Source organism: Crocodylus siamensis, chromosome 12 (genome assembly GCF_052110815.1).
Source record: "Crocodylus siamensis isolate JL-2025a chromosome 12, ASM5211081v1, whole genome shotgun sequence".
Lineage (NCBI taxonomy): Eukaryota > Metazoa > Chordata > Crocodylia > Crocodylidae > Crocodylus > Crocodylus siamensis.
Genome location: NC_143406.1, coordinates 35,776,501 through 35,791,398, shown reverse-complemented (window position 1 = coordinate 35,791,398; position 14,898 = coordinate 35,776,501). Strand labels below are relative to the sequence as shown.

Sequence of the window (14,898 nt, the reverse complement as noted above, 5' to 3'; positions counted from 1 at the left end):
TAAGAGGAATAGTCCAAAAGATGGCAGCAGTGGCAGCTGAATACACGCAGAAAATTCATCAGAGAAGCACTGATGTTAATTCCGCTTCCCTGTAGGTAAAGTTTAGGCATGTTGCCAGCAGGAACAAGGGCCTAGCATGAGGAGGACCCAGGAAGCAGAAACATAGCTGGGTGCCTGGGGCAGCTGCTACGCACATGGCAACTTCTAGTTGCTGTCATGCTGCTTTTCCCACCCCTGTCCAAGTCAGTGCCCTGGGGTGGCTGCCTCAGTTGCTCTGCCCTAGTTATGCCACTGCCAGACAGATGGAACGTGTGACATGCTAAGGAGCATATTTTGGTCTCTCTTTGGGGTAAAGGCAATGCTCCCTGGAGATGTCCACGCCCACGGTTGTGCTTTCGACCACAGAGAACAAACCCAGATTCTCTATCTATTTACCCTGGATTTTTTTACATCAGTAGGTGGTATGCCTGAGGACCATATACCTATAGTCTAGCTTGTAAACAAAGTTCTTGTCACTGCTGCAATTTTCCTTTTTGGATCAAACAAAACAGAGAACTAAATAGAAGTGGGGTGGCCATCTGCTAGGCAAAATGAAAGCCTCAAATCTCTTGGAAAACTTAAAGCCTTGAGCCTTCAAGGAAGGCCTTGAAAATCTCACCATACCAGAAAAGAAAGATGAGACCCTCTGGGCATGAGTCTCAGAACATGTTCTTTATGGTTCAACTCTCATTGCATTGAATGAATTGGATTTCATGGGAGAAGTTTGGCCAGTGTTGTGTGTACTCCTAGTGCCCAGAGACGGATTCAGAAGAGTGAACCCGGCACACCCAGCAAGTGCAGGGCAGGACTTGTACTTGGGAAGGAAGAAGCAGCTCAGCCTCTCGAAGCTGCAGTGCTGGTTTGTATGAAAGTCACAGGTTCCTACACAAAACCCCTCTACAATTTATTAATCTTATCTGGGGTTGGGCTGGGTTTTTACAGATAGATTTGCTGTGGGCACTGAAGTGATTGTTCTCTTACTGGCCCTGGCCCTGACCTGCAGGCTGTTGGTTTGTCATCCACTCTTTCGTTCTGAAACAACCGAGTTCAGCCTTTTCCTTTCAATTCCTCACGTGGCCATTTACAACATACTTTGCCTGTAGCCCCAGGAAAGTGAAATCAATGTCACTTCTGCATGGTACATCTGCTCCAGTCTCATCAGATTCCCTTCTGTACTATGTCAATTTTAATGGGACTCTTTTTGGTAGGATAGGACCTTTTTGAACTGCTACATTTTTAAGCTTGGAGAGTTCTTATCTTCCAGCGGTCCTGTCTCTCAGGATCTGCACACAGCCTGCTTCACTTGGGATTTCACCTGAAACGTGGCAAGTGCTAGAGAGGTTTGCAAAACTTTGGTTAGTCTTACTCTTTTTCTCCCTTCTGCTTTGCAGTGTTAAGTCTGAACTGTCCCTGCAGAGCAAAATGCTGGGAATGTGAAATGCATGCAAAACCAAAAGCAGGCTTGCAAGAATATGAATGACTTTCTTGGGAAGCAAATTTGGAGTACTTCTTATTTTCATACTCCACCGTGCGGGTTTTCACACCACATGAAAGTCACCTGAAGCGAGTTAGTTTGTTTCTCAGTCAAGTCGGGAGGTTTCTTTGCTGCCGTGGAATAGACTTCACCGGAAGTAATATCAGCTCAGACAGTAATGTTTAGTATCTTTGTTCATTCTCAACTCCAGGCTAGGCACTAATTCCCTTAGACCTTATTTTGTTCTTTCACACCCTCAATTTATGCTTCTTCTGGAATGACAGATCAAAGGGAAACAAAGTACCAGAGAGATGGGAAGTAGGGGGATAGTGCTCACATGCTGGGCACCAGAAGACCTTTCCCTTCCATAGGACGGCATTGCTTGAGCTTCCAACACACTCCTGAGAGGTCTGCCAGTTTGCTGCTTGCTCCACGCTTTCCTTCCGCTTTGGCAGTATGTTCCAGGGACTTGAATTCCTCTGATTGACAGTGATAGATCACCTTATCAGAACACTTTCCCATTACCACCCTGCCATTGGTTAGGCTGAGCCATTGTATAGTTAGAAAATTCCTCACTGTAGAGAGAAACAATTATAAAGCATTTTAAGAACAGCAAGCCGAGTGCTTTTCACAGCTGGCAGTTCTTGTTTATGACAAGTAATAATTGCCTCAGGTGCAAAAAAAAAAGGGGGGGGAAGGGAGTTTATTTTGAAAGGGAATTCAGTGCCCATAAGAAACTAAATTCTGTAGCTAAGACAGCAAAGCAACTCAAGATCCAGGATCCCGGAAGCTTGCTATACACTCTGGCCCTAGATGGATGTGTGTCTCGCATGTGACTCAGTTAGCACCACTTATTCCCAGGTGCCCAACTGCGTCATTGCTTTCTGGTCCTCCTCATCCTATCCCTCTGCTCCTGCTGACAACATGCCTAACCTTTATCCACAGGTAAGCAGAATTAACATTAGTGCTTTTGGTGAACTGTTGGTTAGTTAGGGCCTGCTCAAGCGGATGTCATCTTGTGACTTTATTTTAAGAAATGGTCACTATTAAAGAGCTGGGTCTCCTATAAACAAAACTGGGCTCCTTGGACTAAAGGAAATGGTGTGAGCCTGGTTCATCAGGCAGGTTTGGTGCTTCTACACCAGTTAGGCAGTTTAAGCCTAGAGCTATGCTTTAAGCTAATCCCAGGTGACACACTCTGGATGAGATTCCCACCTGCCATGCTGGCAACTCTGGGTACAGAGGCCTGCAAGGTGTAAAGAAGCTCTTGTATCCGGCTAGGAAAGAGTTCCCTTTATACAGCTGTAACAGTGCAGCACAGAGTGTTACCTCTGATGACATTCAGTGGTTTTAATGATATAGTTCAATATCTGATCTATATTATCCAGTATGCAATAGACACTGCACAGCATGTATTCTGTATGTAAATGGTAGTCTGTGCTTTGTTATGATGAATATATCTGAGACTAAAGATGGGGATTTTGGGGCATAAGCTTCATATACTTTCCAATCACTTATGGTTGTGACAGGTTTGGAGCTAATGGACGTTTTCCGCTCATTTTCCTGCAATGTTATCTTTAGACTCAAAGGGCTTGGCTTCCTGTGGCTTCACACAGATCTTTCCCTAAGAATGCTTTCTTTCATCTGTAGCTTTCCTTCAGCATCTTATGAGATATATCAGGGCCTTTGAATCCGGATACTCTGCAGTAAATCCCGTTTTTTGTTCTTCCCTTTCTCAAATGTTTTTAAGCATGGCTCAAATCCATTTATTCTTTGTTTAAACCTTCTAAAAATGTGTCTATATTAAACATTTCTAAATGAATCCCGAAACAAAACTTATGGCCAGCAATAGGCAAAAAGGAAAACGCTTTTGCTTGAGTGAGAAATAAATTTCCCCAGTTCTTTCCTTTTCCCCTGAATTCAGGAAGTTGATCATATTTTAATGATGGCATTTTTTTTTTTACCAAGAGATTATTTTTCAACATTTTTCATGTATATTTACTATATTCTTCATTCTGCTCCAAGGAGAGTTGATTTTTGTCCACAAGAAGGTCATGTATCTATAATTTTAAATGGATATTCTTGAATTTATGCTTTGCTCCGTGAACAGCAGCCCTAGGTTCCACGTTAACAATTTTAGCAAGAGAAGAAAGATCTTTCAAACGTTTGCCTCAAGAGGATGACAGGAAAAGTGGTAGGAGCTGATTGATTACAAAGGAAGGTGTGTGTGTTGGACCCTGCCTTCCCCTTTTCTAGTAGTCAGGTAGCCTTCAACCTGCAAAGACATTCACTAGTTCAGGCATCATTAAACTGTCTCTTCTTCCACACCATGCTCTCATATCAATGTTGTACCTTTGCCATGGAATGGACAACGAGAAAGGAGGTAAAAATGTTTACAAGTTAGCTGAGTCCCTGGGGAGAAAACTGACAGGGTGTGTGCATCCCACATAACTAGACATTTGTCTTTTCTTTTTTTTCTATTTAGACTGTAACCTTTAAGTAGATGGCAGGAAAAGATAGGGACAGGGAGTTGTGCTATTTGAATGTGCTTATGAGACTCTCAGGTTGAACTTTTTCTTTTTGAATCTGCTGTTGCTGACTGACTCTCAGTTTTTCTTCATGTCCACAATATATTCTGTGCTGTCCAGCATTGTGGCACCTTTACCCATACCAGTGCCTTGGGTCATCCTGTGTCTAGTTACACTTGGGGTCAATGCAGTATGGGTGAGGTTTGGGGGTGGCATTTAAATCTAAACCAAGTAATAATAATTAGGGCTGTGCGAAGCTTCAGTCCCTGATTCAATTTGGTGGTGGCTGAATCTCCGAATCGAATCAGAGGACCCTTTAATCTCTCCAGATCGAACTGGAACCCTTCAAATTGATTAGAGAGATTTGGAAAGAATTGGTGACCTGGATGTAGACACAGCTTTAAATGTTTTTTCTACATACCTCAAGGTACCAGCACAGCTTGTGAATGCTGTGATGCTGGGATGCATGGAGTGTCCCACGGGAAAGGGGTTCGCTGGGGAGCATGCTGGGAGGGCCTCCTCTGTGCCCCCCTGGCTCAGTGACTGGTGTCTCCTGCGTCTGTGGGGCACCCAGGGTCCCACCAAAGACACTCGATGAGCCAGGGCGGTGTGGGAGCCCCCAGCACGCTCCCCGGTGGACCCAGCAGTGGACCAAAAGTACTTCCGGTCCACTTCTGGGTTTGCCGCTGAGCATGTGGAGGGCCCTCTCTGCACTCCCCAGCATCGCAGTGTTCACAAGGTGTGTTGGTACCTTGAGGTATGTAAAGCAAACATTTAAAGCTGTGTCTACGGCCAAATCTCTGATTCTCTGAATCAGCATCGAATCTTCAGATTTGGATTCAGCCAAATCAAATCAGGGACAGTGATCCAAATCAATGAATCGAATTGCTGTCCCTGATTTGGGCTGAATCCAAATCCAAATCGAATAGGGCCTGCTTTGCACACCCCTAATAATAATAATAGTAATAGTTTGCTTGTATTTTTCTGTTTGTTGTTAGATATATGGACACTTTAGTATAAATTTCATCCAGGACTGCACATTTGGGCCAGAATCTGGGAAAGAAGAATGAGAGAATCAATGAGGGGAAAGAGAACTGGAAAGAGAGGATGCATAATCTGAAGTTCTGTTGGGTCCTGATTCAGCAAAGAGCCAAGTGTGTAAGCTGGTTCCACTGAGCAGAACTGGATTTTAGAGGAGGCACACCAGTAAAAATCTTCCAGACATCCAAGAACAGAATTGGGCCCCTTGGATTTAGTTAGGGCCTTGTTGCACATTAAGGTGGTTCTTGAAGCTCTTAACCCCTGGGTTGTTAACACATTAACACCTGGAACTATTTTTAAGCGTACTTTAAGTGGCTTAAAGTTATGCCATTGGCAGTGGACCAGTGGGTTGGCAATGGATCAGCGTTCATGTTGCACCAACCATCAGTACCTGGTTCACAACAGGGAAACAAATGATCCTCCTAGGGAACCAAATTCTGAGAACTTTTCAAGGAGTCCTGGTGTTACTGCCGCTGATCGCCCAAATGTTGTGCAATCGTATGACTTTCATGCCATTTGGCATGGACTCTGAATCTTATAACTTAACGTTGGGGGTGTCCTTGCTTACCGACATGCTGCATTGCATGTCTACAAGAGACGCACATTCAATCTGCTGAAGCGGCTTTTTATTTTACCCTTCTGTGGCTGACTTTCTTCACTTCATCACCCTTCCCTAACCCTATTTCCTTTCCACCTCCCATTTCATTACCCACCCCTGTTGCACTTAGAAAGTGAGTGTTTAAACCTAGTGCTCTGAAAATTGACACAACACTCAGTTGATGGATAGCAGAAAGATGTTTTAGTAACTACCAACAAGCTACAAAACTAAATAACAAAAAAGGACTCTTTCCCAATGTAAAACAAGCTATTAGTCCTTAGTATTATCTTAGCTGTACAGAGATCTTTACCCAATGCAGGTGGGAAGCAGTTCTTGTACAGCCTTAAAGCGTGAATCTTTCACTTGTTGGCTGGGTGGCAGGATGGCTTCTTGGTCTGGATGGCACGCACCTTTCTGGTTTGCTTAGCTTTTATATTGTTTAATTGTATAGCTTCAGAGCATTTTCCCTTGATGGTTGGCCAATTAAAGTCTGAACAAAACAGGGCGGAAAAGGTTGATTATTATATCATAACTGTTAATTGCCTGGCTCTTGTTCTTGGATTGTCTAGGTGTAAAGACTTAGGTTTTTTCTGCAGCAATTATAGGTCAATCACAGATGATGGGCCTTGTGTGGTCAGACAGGATGCTTAGAGGCATTGGTTACTGGACCTTCTTTGGGTATTTGTTTCTCAGTGGAGCACATTTGCAGTAGCTTGTACCAGTGATGGTCTGTTTACCAGACTCCAAACATAGATTAAATGGTTGAGACATTTGTAACACCCTAGCCTGTTTAGAGAAATGTTAGCATGTCACATACAGGACATTCTTCCTGCATTCAGTGCACTTTTTACAGGTTTCCCTTCAGATGCATATTTGGCCTTTTGTTTTCTTTAGCTGCTAGGTCAATTGAAATGCATATTTAGCTACCTTGTCTTCAGTGGCTCAGCTTTTCCTTTGGCTTTCTTAGCTTTGAGAGACACATGTGATGAGCGTCAGGACTCTGTCAGTATTTTCAACCATCACTTCTCAAGTGTGATAGCAGGTTGAGGACTGTTATAATGACTGTTCTTATCTTATGGCATGGATCTGGTATTGGCTACCGCAAGCACTCCACTGTCTCGACACCTAATGTGTTGCAAGCCATTAGCGGAGTCTGATTTTCTTGTGGCAGTCTTGTTATCACAATCCAGTCTTGCCCCAGCTATTGTCTTGTACATTGTCCAAGCTTTCAGTTTTCATATGCAGCAACCCCCATGCCATTAACTCTCCACCTCCCAGCTTCATGTTTCTACCCCCTGCCAAACCATCTCTCACCCCCCCCACCCCACCTAGAGCAGGGGTAGAAGCTGCTCCTGGCTCACCATCCCTACTCATAGCTATAGCTCCTAGTCAAGCCCTGTGCACCAGCTCCCCAGTGGCAAGTCACAGCTGTGCAAGTGGGGAACAGTCGAAAGTTTTTAGCCTTAAGGTGTAACTGCTTTCGACTCAAGCTAGCACTAACACTGATCAGCATTTGAACAGCTCAAAGTGCAACATGTAGGAAGGCCTGAAAAATCAGTAGGATCCTCATAGAATCATAGAAAATGGGGGGTGGAAGGGACCTCAGGAGGTCATCTAGTCCAGCCCCCTGCTCAAAGCAGGACCAGCCCCAACTAGATCATCCCAGCCAAGACTTCATGTAGCCTGGTCTTAAAACCCCCCAGGGATGGAACATCCCCCACCTCTCTGGTTAACTTGTTCCAGTGCTTTACTACCCACCCAGTGAGAAAATTCTTCCCTAAACTTCCCTTGCTGCAACTTGAGACCGTTGCTTCTTGTTCTGCACCACTGAGAGCAGTGTAGTCCATCCCTTTTCGAACCCCCCTTCAGGTAGTTGAAGGCTGCTGTTAAATCCCCCCTCAGTCTTCTCTTCTCTAGAACACTATTACATGCTTAAATTTCAACATGTGTTTATGTGGTTTGCTGAATTAGACCCTTTAATCACCATTTTCTCCTGTGACCTAGGAAGTTCGCCCCCATTGCAGCCATTTCATTTCCATGTTCTGTTTTATAGTGAGCTGAGGTTGAAAAAAACACTTTGAACTTTCAGTACCACCATTTCATGGATGGTCGAAGAGGATTATTAAGGGAAGAGAAATAATATCTTGCAGGAAATTATTCTTGTCCTCTTCTCCATATAGCTGTGTGTGAAAAAATAAAAGTAAAAAAAGGAAGGACAGGTGATTTCAGGGGGTCCATTCCACAGATCTTGGGCATAACCTCAGCTGGTTAAAGTGACATAATTGTAGGCAGCATGTAAACATGCCAGTTCACACCAGGTGAGGATCCAGCTTATAAAGTGGATGTTGGATAGCACTTTAACTCTCCATGCTGCTCTTATTTTAAACCTGCTCAAAAGTGGGGCAGAAAGCATATAGATACTTGAGTGCATCTGGAATGTGACCATCAGAACTTCAAAATGATTATCCATGCAGCTGTGCGCCACCTCTATTCACACTAAGGAAGGAGGAGAGAAGGAAAATGAGAAGTGGCAGACAAGACAGAGAGATGAAATACAGTTTGAGAAGAGAGCAAAAAGAATGATCTTATTTCACTCATTTTATTTTTTTCCATCCCTTACCCTTTTTTTTTTTACTTTCTCCTCTTTTCTCTCTGAAGTTTTCTTGTTGATTTCACTTTTTCGGCCATTATGGGTATAATTGTGTTCTTACTTGTCCCATTCCTTTTCTGCGTTAGGTGGGTATCCTGTTTCCCTCACAGAGGCTTGCTCCAGCTCCTGTGGACTCCTGTCTTCTGGTGGGTTGGCCCAATGCCATCCCATCACTGATGCTTAGACGACATCCAGAAAATCCTTCCCTGGATCTTACTCATCTTGGTGATTTTGTGGAGGATGTTTTTTTCTGAACAGCGCAATCCCTCCTGTTGTGAAGCCGCCAATCTTTTGGAGCCTCTCTTATCACTGTAGTTTTTAGCCGTGATGGGAACACCCCTTAAAAAGCAAACACAGACTTGTTCATTGGCTCACAGGATGAAAGTCAGAGAAAGTTTTGCGGTGAGGAGGGAGTTTGGTGACTCTGTGTTTTACGATTCACAAATGACTTATTTTTCAATGTGATACTGGCCAGTCAATGGAGTCTTATGTGAAGTCACTGCCCAGATAAATCCGAACAATTTCTGGCCATGCCAAAGATCACCAGATTAGACATTGGGAAAGAACCGGGGGGTGTCTTTTCTTTGTCTTCCTCTGTGGAGTGGGGCCCAGGCTTTCATGAGTGTTTATCAGTGGGTTGCAATATTTTTGGACTCGAGGCCATCCATAACTTTTGTGACCTGAGTGGCAGCCAATTTCTAAAATTGATTTTATATGTCAGTGCTTAGCTCCTTCTAGAAGGGCTGGGTAGTGGAAGTGGAGAATCATTCAGAAAGGAGCAAGCCTGAGCCTGTGCTTATCTGCTTAATTTAGCTGTTTATCTCTTCACACCTTGTTTGTCTCCTCAGACTTCGTGACACCCTTCAAAGGATGTGGTGGCATACCAAGGTGCCCTGACACACTGGTTGAGAATCGCTGGTGTATATAAACCGGCTACTTTCCTATCATTGCAGTGGCAGGGCATTAGTAGCGCCCTTGTCTCTGCTGCTTTTACTTCTGGCATGTTATATGTTCTTGGTGTTTTGGGTCTGTGCTTTGTGTTAGAAGGTTTGTAGGGACAATTTTGAAGAATCCTTGGGTGAATGGCTGCCCGAGGACACAGGAGACTGGGCTTGATGGCCCCGGAGGCCCTTGCCAGTCCTGCATTCCTAAAAATCATTGGCCATAGTCTTCAAAAGTGAATTTTGCCTTCTCTCATTTTTGGGAGACTGACTTAAGATGCCGACAGTTTCCACCAGCTTTGGCTTCTTAACATATCTAGACAAGGGGCCCAAGCTAGGTCCCCACAAATGAAACAACTCCAAATCATTATGTTTTGGAGCATGGGTTCTGTGTTGCTTGTTTGTCTTTGCCATCACTGAATTTTAACTCTGCCAGCTCTGTTTCTTTTCTGGAGCTATTCATATTCCAGAGCACACATTAGGATTTATTTACTCTGCTCTCACATGTCGTTAGGTTAACTGACTAAACTATCTTTGGATTATACACGCAAGGTAGCAACAGGAAAAGGTCATTCAAATTGGGAGATTAAGCACTAAAACAAGTCAACTTACAGTCCAAGCCCATGTATGCCTCCCCTGGCCAACACAAAAAGGCCAATCTCTTAATGTGGTGAGGGTCAGCTGGCTGGCTGGTGTGCACATTTTCAGTATGTTCTTTTGTGCCCATCAAGACATCGGACAAGAGGTTCTTTTTTGTCTGTTTCTGTTGAATAGACATCGTAAAGAGGTTTCTAGGCTCACTACTGCCTTCGAGCTAACAGAGTCGGTCTTTAAATTGAACTGCAAAGGTCATGAAGGCTCCCTGAAGGACAAATATAAACAGAATACCCTTGTTTTAATATGTTTATGCCACAACATTAATATGCTGTTTGATGGATGAATCCTTTTTTTCTCTTGGAAGGTTGCAGGGGAATTTACCACTCCTGGCAAATGGCCATGGTTTCTGCATTCTGATACGTGATGCCCTCAGCAAGACTGCCTGCTTGGACGATATGTGCACAGCAGGGAACATGGATAAAAACACCTTAGTTTCAGCAAGGTCAGTAACAAAATCTTTTATACTTCATTTTCTGCTATCTAGTCATTAAGTGTATTATTTTTTCCCTTGCTGTTAGTAACCACCTTTCAAACTGCAGCACCTGAAGCTGCCCAGTCACATAGCCCACATGAACTGGAACTACAGCCATAGTTAATGCTCCTGTTCCTAGAGTTAAAAAAACACCAAAACAAAAAAAACTTGTTGGCAGAAATGACCGTGAGGGATGCACTCTCATACTACCAGGGGCATCAGTGGTAAAATCAGCAATACCATTACTCGTTGCTTCTGTCTTTTGACTGTCATTAGCTGTTCTTTCAGGGAAGGCAGTATTATGGAGTTACTTCTGAGATAAAAAATATAGGAGAGAAGGATGTTAGTACATCTTTAAAAGAGCTGGCAAAAAACTTTTTAGCAAAAAACAGCAAACAGGCTTTCATTAAAGAGGAATCTGGTGCATGTGATAAACATCTAGCACCGTTACAGCTCTACTGACATGTTTAAACCTGGGCTAGATGAAAGCATGGCCAGTCTGGGTCCATGCCTGTGATTCTAGCTCTTGGACTCCTGTGATTACGGCAGGCTTATACCTTTCCCTTAAGGGGGAAAAAAGGAGAGAGTAAGTTTCTACTTATTGTGACCATGCAAAAAGGTGAAAAATGTGAACAGAGTATAACTGAAGTTGCATCCTTCTGAGTCTGCAGAGTTCCTGTAAGACCTGATCTGCAGGCGTGAGTTGACCATCTCAGCAGGGGATAACTCCAATCCTAACTTCCTCAATGATCCCTGAAGTGTGGGGCATGAGAAGCTGTTTAGGGGCATATTTTTGTTCTGTCTACTTTTGGTCTCTGTCTATGAGTGGGCTCTTGGGCACTCCCACAATACAAATCATGATGAGTGCCTACTGACCCCCTTGTGAAGGTATGTCACAGTACCAAGGGACCCGTCTGGTTCCAGTACGGTCCCCCTGCTTGCTGAGAGATTATTGCCTAGTGGCTACCATTTCTGGTAGGGAATGTTTCTACCTCTCCATTAAGAGCTGCAATCTAGTTCAGTGGTAGGGTCAAACATTGCCTGTGCCATATTGTGTCCTGAAGGGACACAAGTACTGAAATCTGACCTTAATCTTTGTGTCTATGTCATTTCAGAGAATGAGATGGCCCATTTAATTTCTTTATTCATATGCAGGGTGGCTTGCAGTTCCTCAGATGATCAAAGGTCCTGACAGCAGTAACACCCATGGACAGCTGGAGTTCTTTCACTGAAATCAATTGCAGATTCAGCATAGTTGGTTAACTCCCTTCACCAACAACCTGGTCCAAGGCTGGCTGAGGTGGACAAATATCTTTCAGAAGGCTTTTCTCAGGCCCTTGAACTAGGAGGCATTGGCAGACTTGTGACCAGGGGTCCCAGTCGTTCTCTCACGGTTGCTAGTTTCAAATTCTAGAAGGGCAGGGATCAGAGAGATCACAAAACTGAGTCAGTTTAAACTGATACAGTGCTACACCCTTTAGTTAAACTGGTGCAACTTCCGTATGTGGACAAGCGCCCTGGAGCAAGAACGAGATCCAGATCTTCCTCCTGACCTAGCAGTCTGTGTCAGATTCCTAGTCTTGGCTTTCGCCACCTTTCTTTGGCCTTTGTGGGGAGTTGTAAGTGTCTGGGGAAAACCTTTTACACCTTGTCCTCTGTGCACTGATACAGAGCCATGTACTGTCTACCCCTTGCCTTTCTAGGGGGGAAGCAGCACCTTGACAATGCTGATACTTCAAAGAGTGTGTTGAGAGATAAAACCCAAAATATGTTTGCTATCATTTTTATCTGCTTTGGGCATAGCTCTGTGCCTAGAATATATATGCAGAACAAGTCCCTTGTTTACAGTTTAAACATGAGCTATAGACTACTTACTCCAACTGCCAGTTTTTGGGGAAAAGGTTTGCAACAACCATCTATTATCTAAGCTCCAAAAGAGGGGGGGAAAGGGCAAACTCTTAGACTGCATAGGAAATTGAGCAATCTTTTCTAGCAATTGGACTTCAGTTTAAGTTTCATTCTGTGATTTAATAGACCATTAGCTATTTTGCCTACATTCACAGAGCAATAGATAAATCAGCTATTAGCAAGTAGGACTACAGAGAAGTCAGGAATGGCATGACAGAGATAAAGCAGCATATTTTTTCTAGCCATGGGAAATCAGTGCTAAGTGAGAAGGAGAAGCAAGGGAGACATGGCAGCATGTTCTGTTTAAATGTTTCTGTGCTGGGTGGTGTAGCTAAGTGTACAATGCTGAAATAGCCAGTTCTCAGCAGTGGATAGGTTACATGCAAGTCTTACTGTCTGAAGAGAAGAATTCATTCTGTATCTTCAGCCAGCTGACTCTTGGGAACCATTCTGCTCTCTGATTGTTGGGTCACAGTCAAGCCTGCGCAGTCTAACATACATGAAGAGTACCTTGCTGTTTTCTTGGAGTCTAATCTAATGCTCATTGAAGCCAGTAGAAGCTTTTTAATATCTTTGTCCCATATTGGCTCTGGCCATTGGATCAGGCCTTTGTTAGAACTGTCTTTGGTCCTTTCCCATGCTGCTGTACGGTACATGGATTTGCTATAATGCCCAAAATCACAGGGGCAGACGAAACAGGCAGATTATAGCTCTCAATATAGATCTCTGATATTATGCAGGCATGGACTTCGAGAGCATTCACACAGACAACGGTGTTGGCACTGGGAACCAGGGGACGTTTTTTTCTGGCAACAGGGTGAAATTAATTTCTCTGTGTCAGAAGGTGGGAGGCCTATGCTAGAGCGTTATGATCTCCCCGCTTCCAGCTCCTGCCAGGAACAGCAGTGTTGCTCTTAGGTGATGTTTTATTAATTGCATTTCAAAGCCATCATGACTTATTGGTTGCTTTCTGGACATTTTCTCCCCTGTACTTTGTTTCCTGCCCTAAGCAATGAAATTATTACAGTGGTCAGAACTTCATCCTGGTTTTAGTTATTTGGGTATGCAGTTTAGTGGGTTTAAATAATAAATTAACAGCAGTGGTACAAGTGACTGCGAATCTCCAGGCCTGCCAAGAAGCACAAAGGCCAAGTTTTTTCCTTGTGCAACAAAACGGGCTTTAGCAAATCCTGACAAGGGGTGTATTTCTCTTACGGTGTCAAGAGCTGGTCTTGTGTTTTGCAGTAGTCGCATCTCATGTCCTTTTTTAAGGAAAGCACTCTGCAGCTGCATTGGGCAATGGTCAGGATTCAGTCTTTGCTGTGGAGAACCATTACAAAGCAGGTAACCGTGGAAACCATAAATGGCAGCTTTAATTGTAGTTTCCCTTTTTTTCATATAGCTGGAGTGTTCAATTTTTGCACCAGATGCCAAAAATGAGCCTTATCTGCTTTGAACAAATAATTAAAATATTCTAAATATTTGAGACCTGGAACAATTAGCAATGGGGCTTGTACTCTGGCCCTTGGCTACCTAAAATGAAAAGAAGAGGGGCTATCCCTTGCAGTTTTCTCTCTCGAGTATTCATTGTCTATCAGGGCAGTTAAGCAAACATAGTTCCAGGTGTTTGAAATTGAAATTCCAAATGCTCGCAAGACCGCTGATCTGTGCTCAGGTCAGGTCTCCCCGTAGAGATCCCTGCATGCTGGGTATCCAAGCTCTGTACTTCCCCAGAAAGGTTTGGAAAGGTTTGAACCTGGGGAATCTAGTTGGCTTCACCTTGTGGAGATGAGCCTCGGCCATGAAGCTTGGATCTGGACACAGGCCAAAATCCCCCAAAGTTTGGTGGCAAAGGCAAAGTGGCATCCTGATTTGGCTCTAGCTCTGAGTGCTGTTTTTCTTCTGTGCCTCCCTGGTTCATTTAAGCCAGCTATGAAAGTAAACAAACAAAGGCAATATGCAAATACATTTGACATGATGTGGTCTTGAAAATGCAAATTTACAGTTGTGCGATTTTGAAACTAACGGCAAGGTTACACGCAGCCAGCCTGCGGCTATTGTGGAAGACTCTTGGACGAAACAGAGTGTTGGCTTGAGGCATCCATCCTTTTTCTTTTCAAAATGGTTCAAAGAGAAAATGTCTGCATATTTTAGGGGGGTGAAGAGAAGGGAGGACTGTGGTGGTTGTAAACATGCCAATGGATCTGTGCTTGCTCTGAAACGCAAAGAAATATGTACAGCTTTCCACTCCATTTTCAACAGCCTGATTTCTCCCCCCCCGCCCCCGAAAAGTTTGTTTTATAGCAACAAGATTTAAGAACTGCTAAATGTGCACAAAGAGCTGAGATGAAAATTGAGAAGCAGTTTGGTTTTTTATCTTTAAAAAGTGACATGCAGATAACAAAATGCTGGTGGGAATGATAAACCAAGTGAATGTTCTAATTTATGTCCTGTTGTATAGTGCTAATTTATACATATTTGTTTCTGTAGCAATCTGGCAAGTTTCAAGGAAAGATCTGCCAGGGATCAGAAGAAAATCTGTATTCTCTTTGAGATTAATAATACATATTTGTCATGTTTTATTTGGTGT

At 43.6% G+C, this 14,898-nt stretch overlaps 1 long non-coding RNA gene across 1 annotated transcript in view; it reads left to right on the top strand.

Annotated features, from left to right (window-relative positions):
• Positions 1 to 14,898, top strand: part of LOC149854895 (uncharacterized) — a 123,601-nt gene that overhangs the window by 31,919 nt on the left and 76,784 nt on the right. Inside the window, exon 2 of the long non-coding RNA XR_016438685.1 lies at positions 10,233 to 10,370. This is a non-coding gene — a long non-coding RNA (uncharacterized LOC149854895). The remainder of the gene's footprint in view (positions 1 to 10,232; positions 10,371 to 14,898) is intronic.